Source organism: Erpetoichthys calabaricus, chromosome 13 (assembly GCF_900747795.2).
Source record: "Erpetoichthys calabaricus chromosome 13, fErpCal1.3, whole genome shotgun sequence".
In the NCBI taxonomy this organism is placed as follows: domain Eukaryota; kingdom Metazoa; phylum Chordata; class Cladistia; order Polypteriformes; family Polypteridae; genus Erpetoichthys; species Erpetoichthys calabaricus.
Genome location: NC_041406.2, coordinates 34,059,609 through 34,068,580, shown reverse-complemented (window position 1 = coordinate 34,068,580; position 8,972 = coordinate 34,059,609). Strand labels below are relative to the sequence as shown.

General features: G+C 34.3%; 1 protein-coding gene across 1 annotated transcript in view; it reads left to right on the top strand.

The window, feature by feature from the left end:
- The window catches only part of bop1 (BOP1 ribosomal biogenesis factor), a 171,909-nt gene that overhangs the window by 78,178 nt on the left and 84,759 nt on the right, over positions 1–8,972 (top strand). The gene's annotated exons all lie outside the window — the stretch shown is intronic.

Genomic DNA, 8,972 nt, shown 5'->3' with positions numbered 1-8,972 from the left:
CCATTACCCACAAGTCCGTATTCCTTCCGGGTCAGGGTAAACAGTTCTTTTCTTCACCCCGGGAGCACGTCATTCCTTCCTGTCACGTGACCGTGACGTACTCCCGGGTTATAGGGCACATAAGAGCCCACAAGCCCCCCTACAGCGACTCCCGGTGGCCCCCAAGGTATCCAGCAGGGCTGTGTATAAACACTACATAATTTTTTGCTGGTTCGCGGATTTCTGCGGACAATATCTTCATCTATTGCTTGGAAGTTATTTAGAATTTAATATGTTCTTAAAATGTTTGACTTTTGCTTCATTTCAATGTAAACTTTCAAATTATCAAAGGACCAACACAGTAGCTATCCAAAAGGTAGCTAATGTTGAGTTCTTACACTTAAAATTTACTATCCATGGTTTGTACTTATTTTAAAATATGTCTTGTTGAAATTATGAGAAGTTGTTTTTTCTTTCTCTGGTCTATATGGGGGGGGGGGGGGGTTCATGAAATCTTTAAATTCAATGAAATATAAATTAAACTGTTTTATTTGTCATAATTTCATCAGTGACATCATACTCTGTTAATATCACTGTAGTTTCTAGGAAATATTTGTTCCATGTTTTTTTCTTTGTATTATAGACTGTTTTGCGAAAGAATTGAACATTTTTAAGATTTTTTGTTCCTGACTATAGCACCTTCTCTCCAAATGAAGAAATAAGAATGGCGATTTTGGTAATTGATTCAACCATAGTATATAAAATAAATAAATAATGTTATGTTCTAATACAAGGAGAAAGAGACATGTTCCCCTAGAAATATGTCTAAATTGTAGAGATGCTCACTTGCTGGGGTAGCCTGTGCATTTTATTTCATCTTTGACTGAAATAGTCTTTGCTTTATACTGGAATTACCATATTTGTGAATGAGTAGAACTAGTGCTGGGCAGTATACCGGTTCATACCAAAAACCGTTTTTTATTTTTTTTATATGAATTTTTCTTATACCGCAACACCGTTTTAAATTGCCTAAACGACATTCGGAACGTGGCGCAGCGGGAAACTGTTCAAGTGGGGACCTTTTTCACTGCTACACTGCTAAACACAGATTTGTTGCACAGGGGCTCTTTTTCACTGCTACTCCACTAAATAGGTAGTGGTAGTGTAGGTATTGCGCGGTGAAAATGGACAGAGAACATTCCAAAACTGAAGCTGACGATAAAGTTGAACATGATGACACAGAAGAACTTTTGCCGAAAAATAGGAATCACGTCCGTTTCCTGGAGATACTTTGGTTTTAAAAGGTCGGATGTGGACCATTATGTTCAAATGTGTAAATACTGTTTCTATACTACTGGATAATAGTGCAAGACAAGTTGTACTTGTTTTATTTGTTTTCAATACAGTGTAATTTACCTGGGTACTGTATAATAGTGTGATGACATGTTGACTTTATTCTCGAAAATTTCCACTTTAATCTCGACGCTTATGACGAGAATAAAGTCGACATGTTGACTTTATTCTTGACATTTCTATTTTATTCTTGCCGTTTATGTCAAGATTAAAGTCAACATGATGACTTTATTCTCGAAATTTGTCATTAAAGTAGAACATCGTAAACTAAACTTCATCATAAAATGAATATTTAATTTACTAGATTTTCTCAAACCCCGTCATGTTATATAACACATTAAATGCTTTGTGTTAAGTGTTCCCCGAGCTTCTTAAACTGACTTCCTCTTGCACTAAGAGGAGGCGCCGGCAGCGATCGCCACACAGAATACATTCACTTCATGATATTCCTGCTGTCTGAACATTTAGAATGCTAAGATAAAAACTTGAAATATATTTTTATGGTGAAATGCATTAAAGCATGCATTAATCATGTGGGGGCACTGCGGCGTGGAGATTGCACTGCTGCCTCACAGCAAGGGTGTCTTGGATGTACCCTGCCTTGTATTTGCATGTTTTTCTGGTGGGTATACTCGGCGTGCTTCAGTTTCCTTTCAAAGTCATATAGGATGTGGGGTTTTGTTATGCTATATTGACCCTGCTAGTGTATGTTTTGCTCGTATTCATCCTGCGATGTGCTGGCGACTCGTTCAGGGATGGGTGTAACCCTGAATGGATGGCATAATTAAACATGTATAACGAAGATATTTTTAAAGTTCTGAACACTCCGTGGTCTAAGTTTATAACTAGTTTTAATTTCACAAAGACGTTTATCGTGTGGTGATTGGTTATGTGGAGAAAGAAAAAGGAAGGATAGGAACTGGGGTTTTGATACGTCAGATAGAGACAGCACGCGTGCAATAAAGAAAGCCCGCTCAGAAGAACATGCATTGAATTCTGTGTTCGTGTCTCCGACCACCAGATCACAAACCCAACATTTACACAATATTTAAGTTAAACCTGTGCGATACCCATTCATACATCCAGTTTTTTGGAGCCTTGTCACACCTGCCATAAAGTTCTCTACACTGAACATACACCTGGGGACCCCTTACTGCGAGGGAGCAGCACTACTGCCTCACTACCGTGCATGTTTAATACCTGCTTTAATGCATTTCATCATGAAAATGATATCAAGTATTTATCTTAGCATTCTAATTTTTCAGAGAGCAGGAATATCATGAAGTGAATGGATTCTGTATGGTGATCGCTGTCTCCTCTTAGTGCGGAGGAAGTCAGTTTAAGAAGCGTAGTGATTAACAACTGAGTCAGGGAACGCAACACAAAGCATTTAATGTGCTGCATTAATTTATGACGGGGTTTGACAAAATCTAGTAAATTAAACATTGATTTTAGGAAGAAGTTTAGTTTATGACATTCTGCTTTAATTATGAAGTAAACTATGAGAATAAAGTGGAAATGTCGACTTTAATCTCAACATAAATGGCAAGAATAAAGTGGAAATGTTGACTTTAATCTCGACATAAACGGCGAGAATAAAGTGGAAATGTCGACTTTATTCTCGACATAAACGGCGAGAATCAAGTGGAAATGTTGACTTTATTCTCGACATATAGTTTGTTTTTTTCTTCCCTGTGTCCGTATTGTTTTTTTCTTCACCATGGCCCTAATACGATTCCGTAGGGCTATACCACAAATTGCATTATAAATGCAAGTTGCAGGTTTATTATTTATGCAAATAGCTTAGCTTGAAGCAAGGTCCATATTAATGCAGTTTGCCTAAATGATGGTTCAGTTGGTAAAGATGTCATCACCAAGTTGCACTTGTTTATTTTATTTTAATTTGGTGAATACTGTGTAATGCACCTGGGCTTAAAGTCTTGAAGTAATAGTGCAACTATCAGTAATAATACTATTATTTATTTTATTGTTATTATTTATTAGTTTAAATATTATGCAGTTTAATGATGATAAAGTTGTTTAAAAAGTCACTTTAACGTGTCAGTGGACAGAGATTGTTAACATTAACAGAAAGTGTAGTTGGTTTACAAAAAATATTTACTATGTATTCCTTTTCTAAGACATATTCAGTGCAATACAACTTTTGACAAGCACTTCTGGATATTTTACTACGTCTAAATGCCTCTTTGTATGGCTGAAAATATGTTATCAAAATTATAGTTTAAGTTTTTGCAAAATTTTTTTAATAAAAAGGTTCTATATTTTGACTGCATCTGTCATGCAATGTGATACCTTCTCCATTAGTGCCACCCCCTTGAAAACTATCACTTTATGGGGCAATGCAAACCTGTATTTATACTTGTGTGCACATTAAAAACATTTTTTGTACAATACTCTTGACAGTGGAATAGGTTATTCTTAGCCAGTAATTACAGTGGAAAATGTGGTTAACATCCAGTCATGCATGGGGGAAAAAAATACTGTCGAATACCGTGAAACTGGGATAATTTAGAAAAATACCGTGATATAGAATTTTGGTCATACCGCCCACCCCTAAGTAGAACCCATGATTCATTAAACCACACAGTATAATTCTGGCCGTTCAAATTCTAGTATTTCTATGCTTTGACTTGCAAAAACAAATCCTTTTTATAGCATTGATCGAAGGAGTAGTTAGTAGAGGGATGTGGACAAGGGAACTTAACAGGAAAATATGTCACTGTTGCACTTAATATAGTTCATATGTGTCTACAGTCATTCCATACTCCTAGATGTTCTGCTAATTTTGAAGAACACAGAATCACTGCCTGTCCAGTACTTCTAGCAATCGGCTTAAAAATAAAAATTAAATGAAAAAAAATTAAAGATACAAAAAGTGTTTGCTTAATTTTTTTTAAATCTATGAAATAAGTAGCATTAGCTTGTGTTAATTTAGTAAGATAAAGGCAAAATATATGTTTCCCATAATAAAAATGGTTACATTTTTTTGTGGTTTGAGGCAAAACACTTGCTAGAGATCAATTAACCACTAATGCTTTAGAAGACACAGTGACATTTATTTTTCCACAAATATTTCCTTTCCTCTACATTAACATTAAGAATCTCTTTGCTTTAACAATGTAGTAGCAATTAATGTATTTCAAGATTATATGTCTGCTTCTTGTTTCATTTGTTTGTATGGTTTGCAAGAAATTAGAGAGGAAAAATTAAGGAAAAGGCAGGGTCATGGAAGACTCATTGTCGCATAAGAGACAGTAGAATAGAATTAAGTTGTGGATAGGGAATCGGCAGACACTGCAGGCATTGTAATTTGATTCAAGGAAAGCTAAATGTTCTCTCCTGAGGAGGAGGGAGAGAAAGTGAGTGCGGGAAGCAAGAATTAGTAGTGAGAGTGTGAGGAATTCCAGAGGTACGACAGTTTCCTTCTTAACCAGACAGACAGTCAGAAGATGGGCAGTGTGCCAGGAGTATACCTGCAGATGTAATTTAGGCCGTTGATCCTCACAGCTGGTTGTTTGAAGGCTGATTTGTAAGTGCAACCACTATCGTTTCCTGGAAAACCCAACTGTTTGCACACTATGTTTGTGTGTGTGTTAATATATTTGTACTGTCAGTTTCTTACTCTCCTACACATATGTTCTTGTGTAATTTGTGTATTTTTGTATGTATTTATTATAAACATATATGGATAATTAAGTGTTCAAATCCATTATACGTACAATGTAAAATGGCAATGAAACAGCAGTGTAAAGGAAAAGAGTTTTGCACTTTATATTGGAAAAGGAGTAGCTCAGGGTCTTGTGCATGTGTATATGTTTTTATTATATACATTTATAATTATCTGGCTTTGTGTGTCAGCAGTTGCCTTTATACATCTCTGTCCCACAGCCAAATTTTGAATAAATTAATAATTTTTCATTAACATATTGTCTAGTGTTGTCTGAATTCAGCATGTGCGTGAGTGTGTGTGAATATTTGTGGTTGTACAAAATTTGCTCACCCACTGCTAATACATTTGAATTGACTTTTTTATTATGGTTAACAAAACAAAAAGTTGTTCTCTCATGAAAAGTGGACAGACAGATGTTGGATTTTATATATTTAGAGATATAATAAACATTGATAGCAAGTTGAATAGCCGCAACGTTTATCTTAAATCAGTTGATGCTGTTTTATATTTCTCTGTTCCAACTGTGAATTTCAAACAATGTATGACTTAGAAGCAGTATTCAAATAGCATCCAGAAGGCAAATGTTTTTATCTTCACACAGTAGTAACTAAGAAGATCTGCAAATTAAGACCTTAAATGGAGCCCTTATCAAGTGTATTACTAGTGACAGGTGTCTTGATATCTTTATTGATGACAGATTAAAACTCACATTGAAGAATTAATAAAGAGACTAAGAAGTATCCTGGGTTTTCATTACAGAAACAAGTTAAGCATTTCAGTGGTAAATGTGAAAATGCTTGTTTACTGTACTTTTTTTTTCAGTTCTTCATTATGGTGATAAAATCTTTATGAATGCTTCTAAAGTGTTACTGCTAAAGTGTTTTGATACTGTTTATGATGATGTAGTTTCTTAGCATCATAGGTAATGCTTATTGAATTCACCACTGAACTCTATGGTTGATCTTCCTTAATGCAGAATATAAGGTTTCATCATTTGATTTATTTATTTATGAGGCCTTCTTGGGAAAATTAAAACCCTATGTTACCTCTCTGCTATCAGTAAGGTCTTTAGTTTGATCTTTAAGTTCATCTAAAAGGTTATGGGGTTATCTTCTACTTAATGGTACTTTTTCTGTTATTTTGTAAAACATTTTATGTTAACATGGTAAATTTTGCAATCCGCTTCTGTTTCAAGTTCTTTTAAGTTCTAGCAACTGGTCTCGCTTGAACAATTTAAATCGGGACCCCACTGTAAATGAGTCTGTAATCTCAGTTATGTTGCCCTGCTAAAATAAGTAAATATAGGTATACGAGTATAAATTGAATTCTCCTGATTTTGTAAAATTTAATACACCTGTCTATATGAGATTTCGCTGCTGGTCATTGTATACAAAGCAATTTGAAGCTTCCATAAGAACTGAGGAACAGTATTTTTGAAAATCATAAGGCACATGTGGGATCTAAAGAGATATAAAAGGGGCGGAGAATCCCAAGTAATACTAATAAATGATTTATAAGAATTTGTAGGACACTTAAAATGACCCAGAATCTTCAAAGAGTTGACAGTCCCTCAAAGTTGCAGCCAAACAAGAACAAAATTAGTCATAGAAGCAACTGTGTGGCCGAAAACAATTGGATTTGCAGCATTTGAAAAATGTACAGCAGAAAATCTCAGTCAGCACATGGTTGCTGTCACATTTCCATCAATCTAGTTTGCATGGTAGAGTGGCAAGATGGAAGCTACTGTATATTTAAGGAAAGCTCACAAAACAAGTGTAGGACTATCTGAAAGAATGTAGAAGAGTTCAGTTCTGCCCTGTCAAAACAAAATTGAGATATTTGAGCTTAATGCCAAATTAAGTAACCAGTGAAAAAAGAACATAGCTGATCATTTATTTTTTCATTTATAAAAAAAATCCTCCCAACCTAAAGTATTGTGGTGGCAGCATTCTGTTGTTAGTTGGTTTCATTGGTAGGAAATGGTAGAATTGCGAAAATACAGAGTAAAGTGGTATTACACTGGACTGCAACTTTGTACAATCTGTGATAGATCTGAAATAGGGGTAACAATATTTCAGCAAGACAGTGACCTCTAAGATAAAGCTACTATTAAGTGGCTTGAAAAGTAGTGGACTGCAACTTTGTACAATCTGTGATAGATCTGAAATAGGGGTAACAATATTTCAGCAAGACAGTGACCTCTAAGATAAAGCTACTATTAAGTGGCTTGAAAAGTAGTAGTTTTGTAAGAAGTTTATACTCAAGTGTTTTGTCAAAGTCCCGACTTAAACTCCACAGATAACCTATAGCAGAAATTTAAAATTGCTGTAAACCATACGTTGCTAACTAATCTTTAGTAGAACAATTTTGCAATTAAGATTGAACAAATATTTTATCTGCAAAATGTGACAATCTTGGTAAACCAAGTACAATGTACCACAAAAATCTGCAAGAGTGGGTAACTACCGAATGAATGTTAAATTCCTAAGGCCTAAAGGATTTTTCTTTACAATAAAAGTGGTTATTGAACATCAAAATGTAAAAAAAGTCCACTTTACATTTGTTGTAAATTTAAGTTGTAATACAGGATATAGCAGCAGACTTGTTACTATATTTATGTATTTACTTGAATTTAGATACAGTATGCATGTGTGCATATATATTATATGCCTCTGTTTGTCTGTCTTTCTCACTCTGCCTTGCTTTTTATGTAATAAAATATGTAAAAATGCATCTTGACGTCTGTATCTTAGCTGTAGTGCTCTATTCAATAAATTAATTGATAAATCTCTTTATAAGCCCTTTTCCCTTTACAGTTGTCTTGAGTTATATAAGACAGGCCTTAAATCAGGCATATGTGATATTAACAACAAACAATTATTAACAGTAAATATTCTATCACGGAATACTAAAATGTGAAAAAAAGAATAATTTCAGTGATACTGTTTGAAGTCACTATGTCTGATTTTGATTTTTAGCGTGCATTAACAGAGCCCATTTACTGTAAAAACAAACTATCTCTTGTTTTTGAGTTTGCATTATTTCTTTTCTTCAGGTTCTAGTTCCTTTCTGTGAATGACAAATTCTGGCATGTGAATGCCAGATGTGCTTCAGCAAAGGTCACAGATTCCCCAGACATATGTTCCACGTTGGTTATGTTATGGAGATAGTAACCTGGTGGGAAATTATGGTGTAAGGATTATGTTAAGAACAGATCAGGCAACCTTATCTCAGGTTGCAGAAGCTGATTACGCATTTCTAACTTGCACCATATTTAGGTTATTTACTTTGGGTAGTTATGGCTGCTAAATGATTCCTGAAGAGAACTAATATGTAGAAGTGAGTACTGTGTGTTTTTATGTAAATAAAAATGATATCTGCAAACAGTGAGATTTTTGCCTCCACTTAACCATTTTGCTACACTTTAAAGTGCATTTTTTGACTGCTGAGTGCTAGCTTAAGTGATTGACAGAAATGCATTTGTTTATATTTTTAAACTGACACTTGAATATCATAGTACAATAAAACAGCTGCTTCTTTTAATTATACAAAGTGATTCATAAATGAAGTAACTGTATGGTACAAAAAGTAGACACATTTTAAAAGTTTTTATGTTTTTTTTAGTTTCCAGATGTTGTTGGTTCTTTTTAAAGCTACCACAAACCTCATCTAATAAAGTGCCATATCTTTTTATAATAAATCCTGATGTTTATAATATCCTTCCATTATAATATCCTTTACCCTTTCCTTTAACAGAAAAAAATAAAACAGTTTTGGAATTTGGATATGTAAATTCTAAACACCAGATAGTTTCTCATTTACATCCAGTGATGTTAACTAAGCATGCATGGTGTAATTTTCAATGTACATTTATTATTTTAAAATGATTTCAAAACACCTTAGTGATATGAAAAAAGGATGGTCTTAATGTTATTTTTCTCTTTTTATA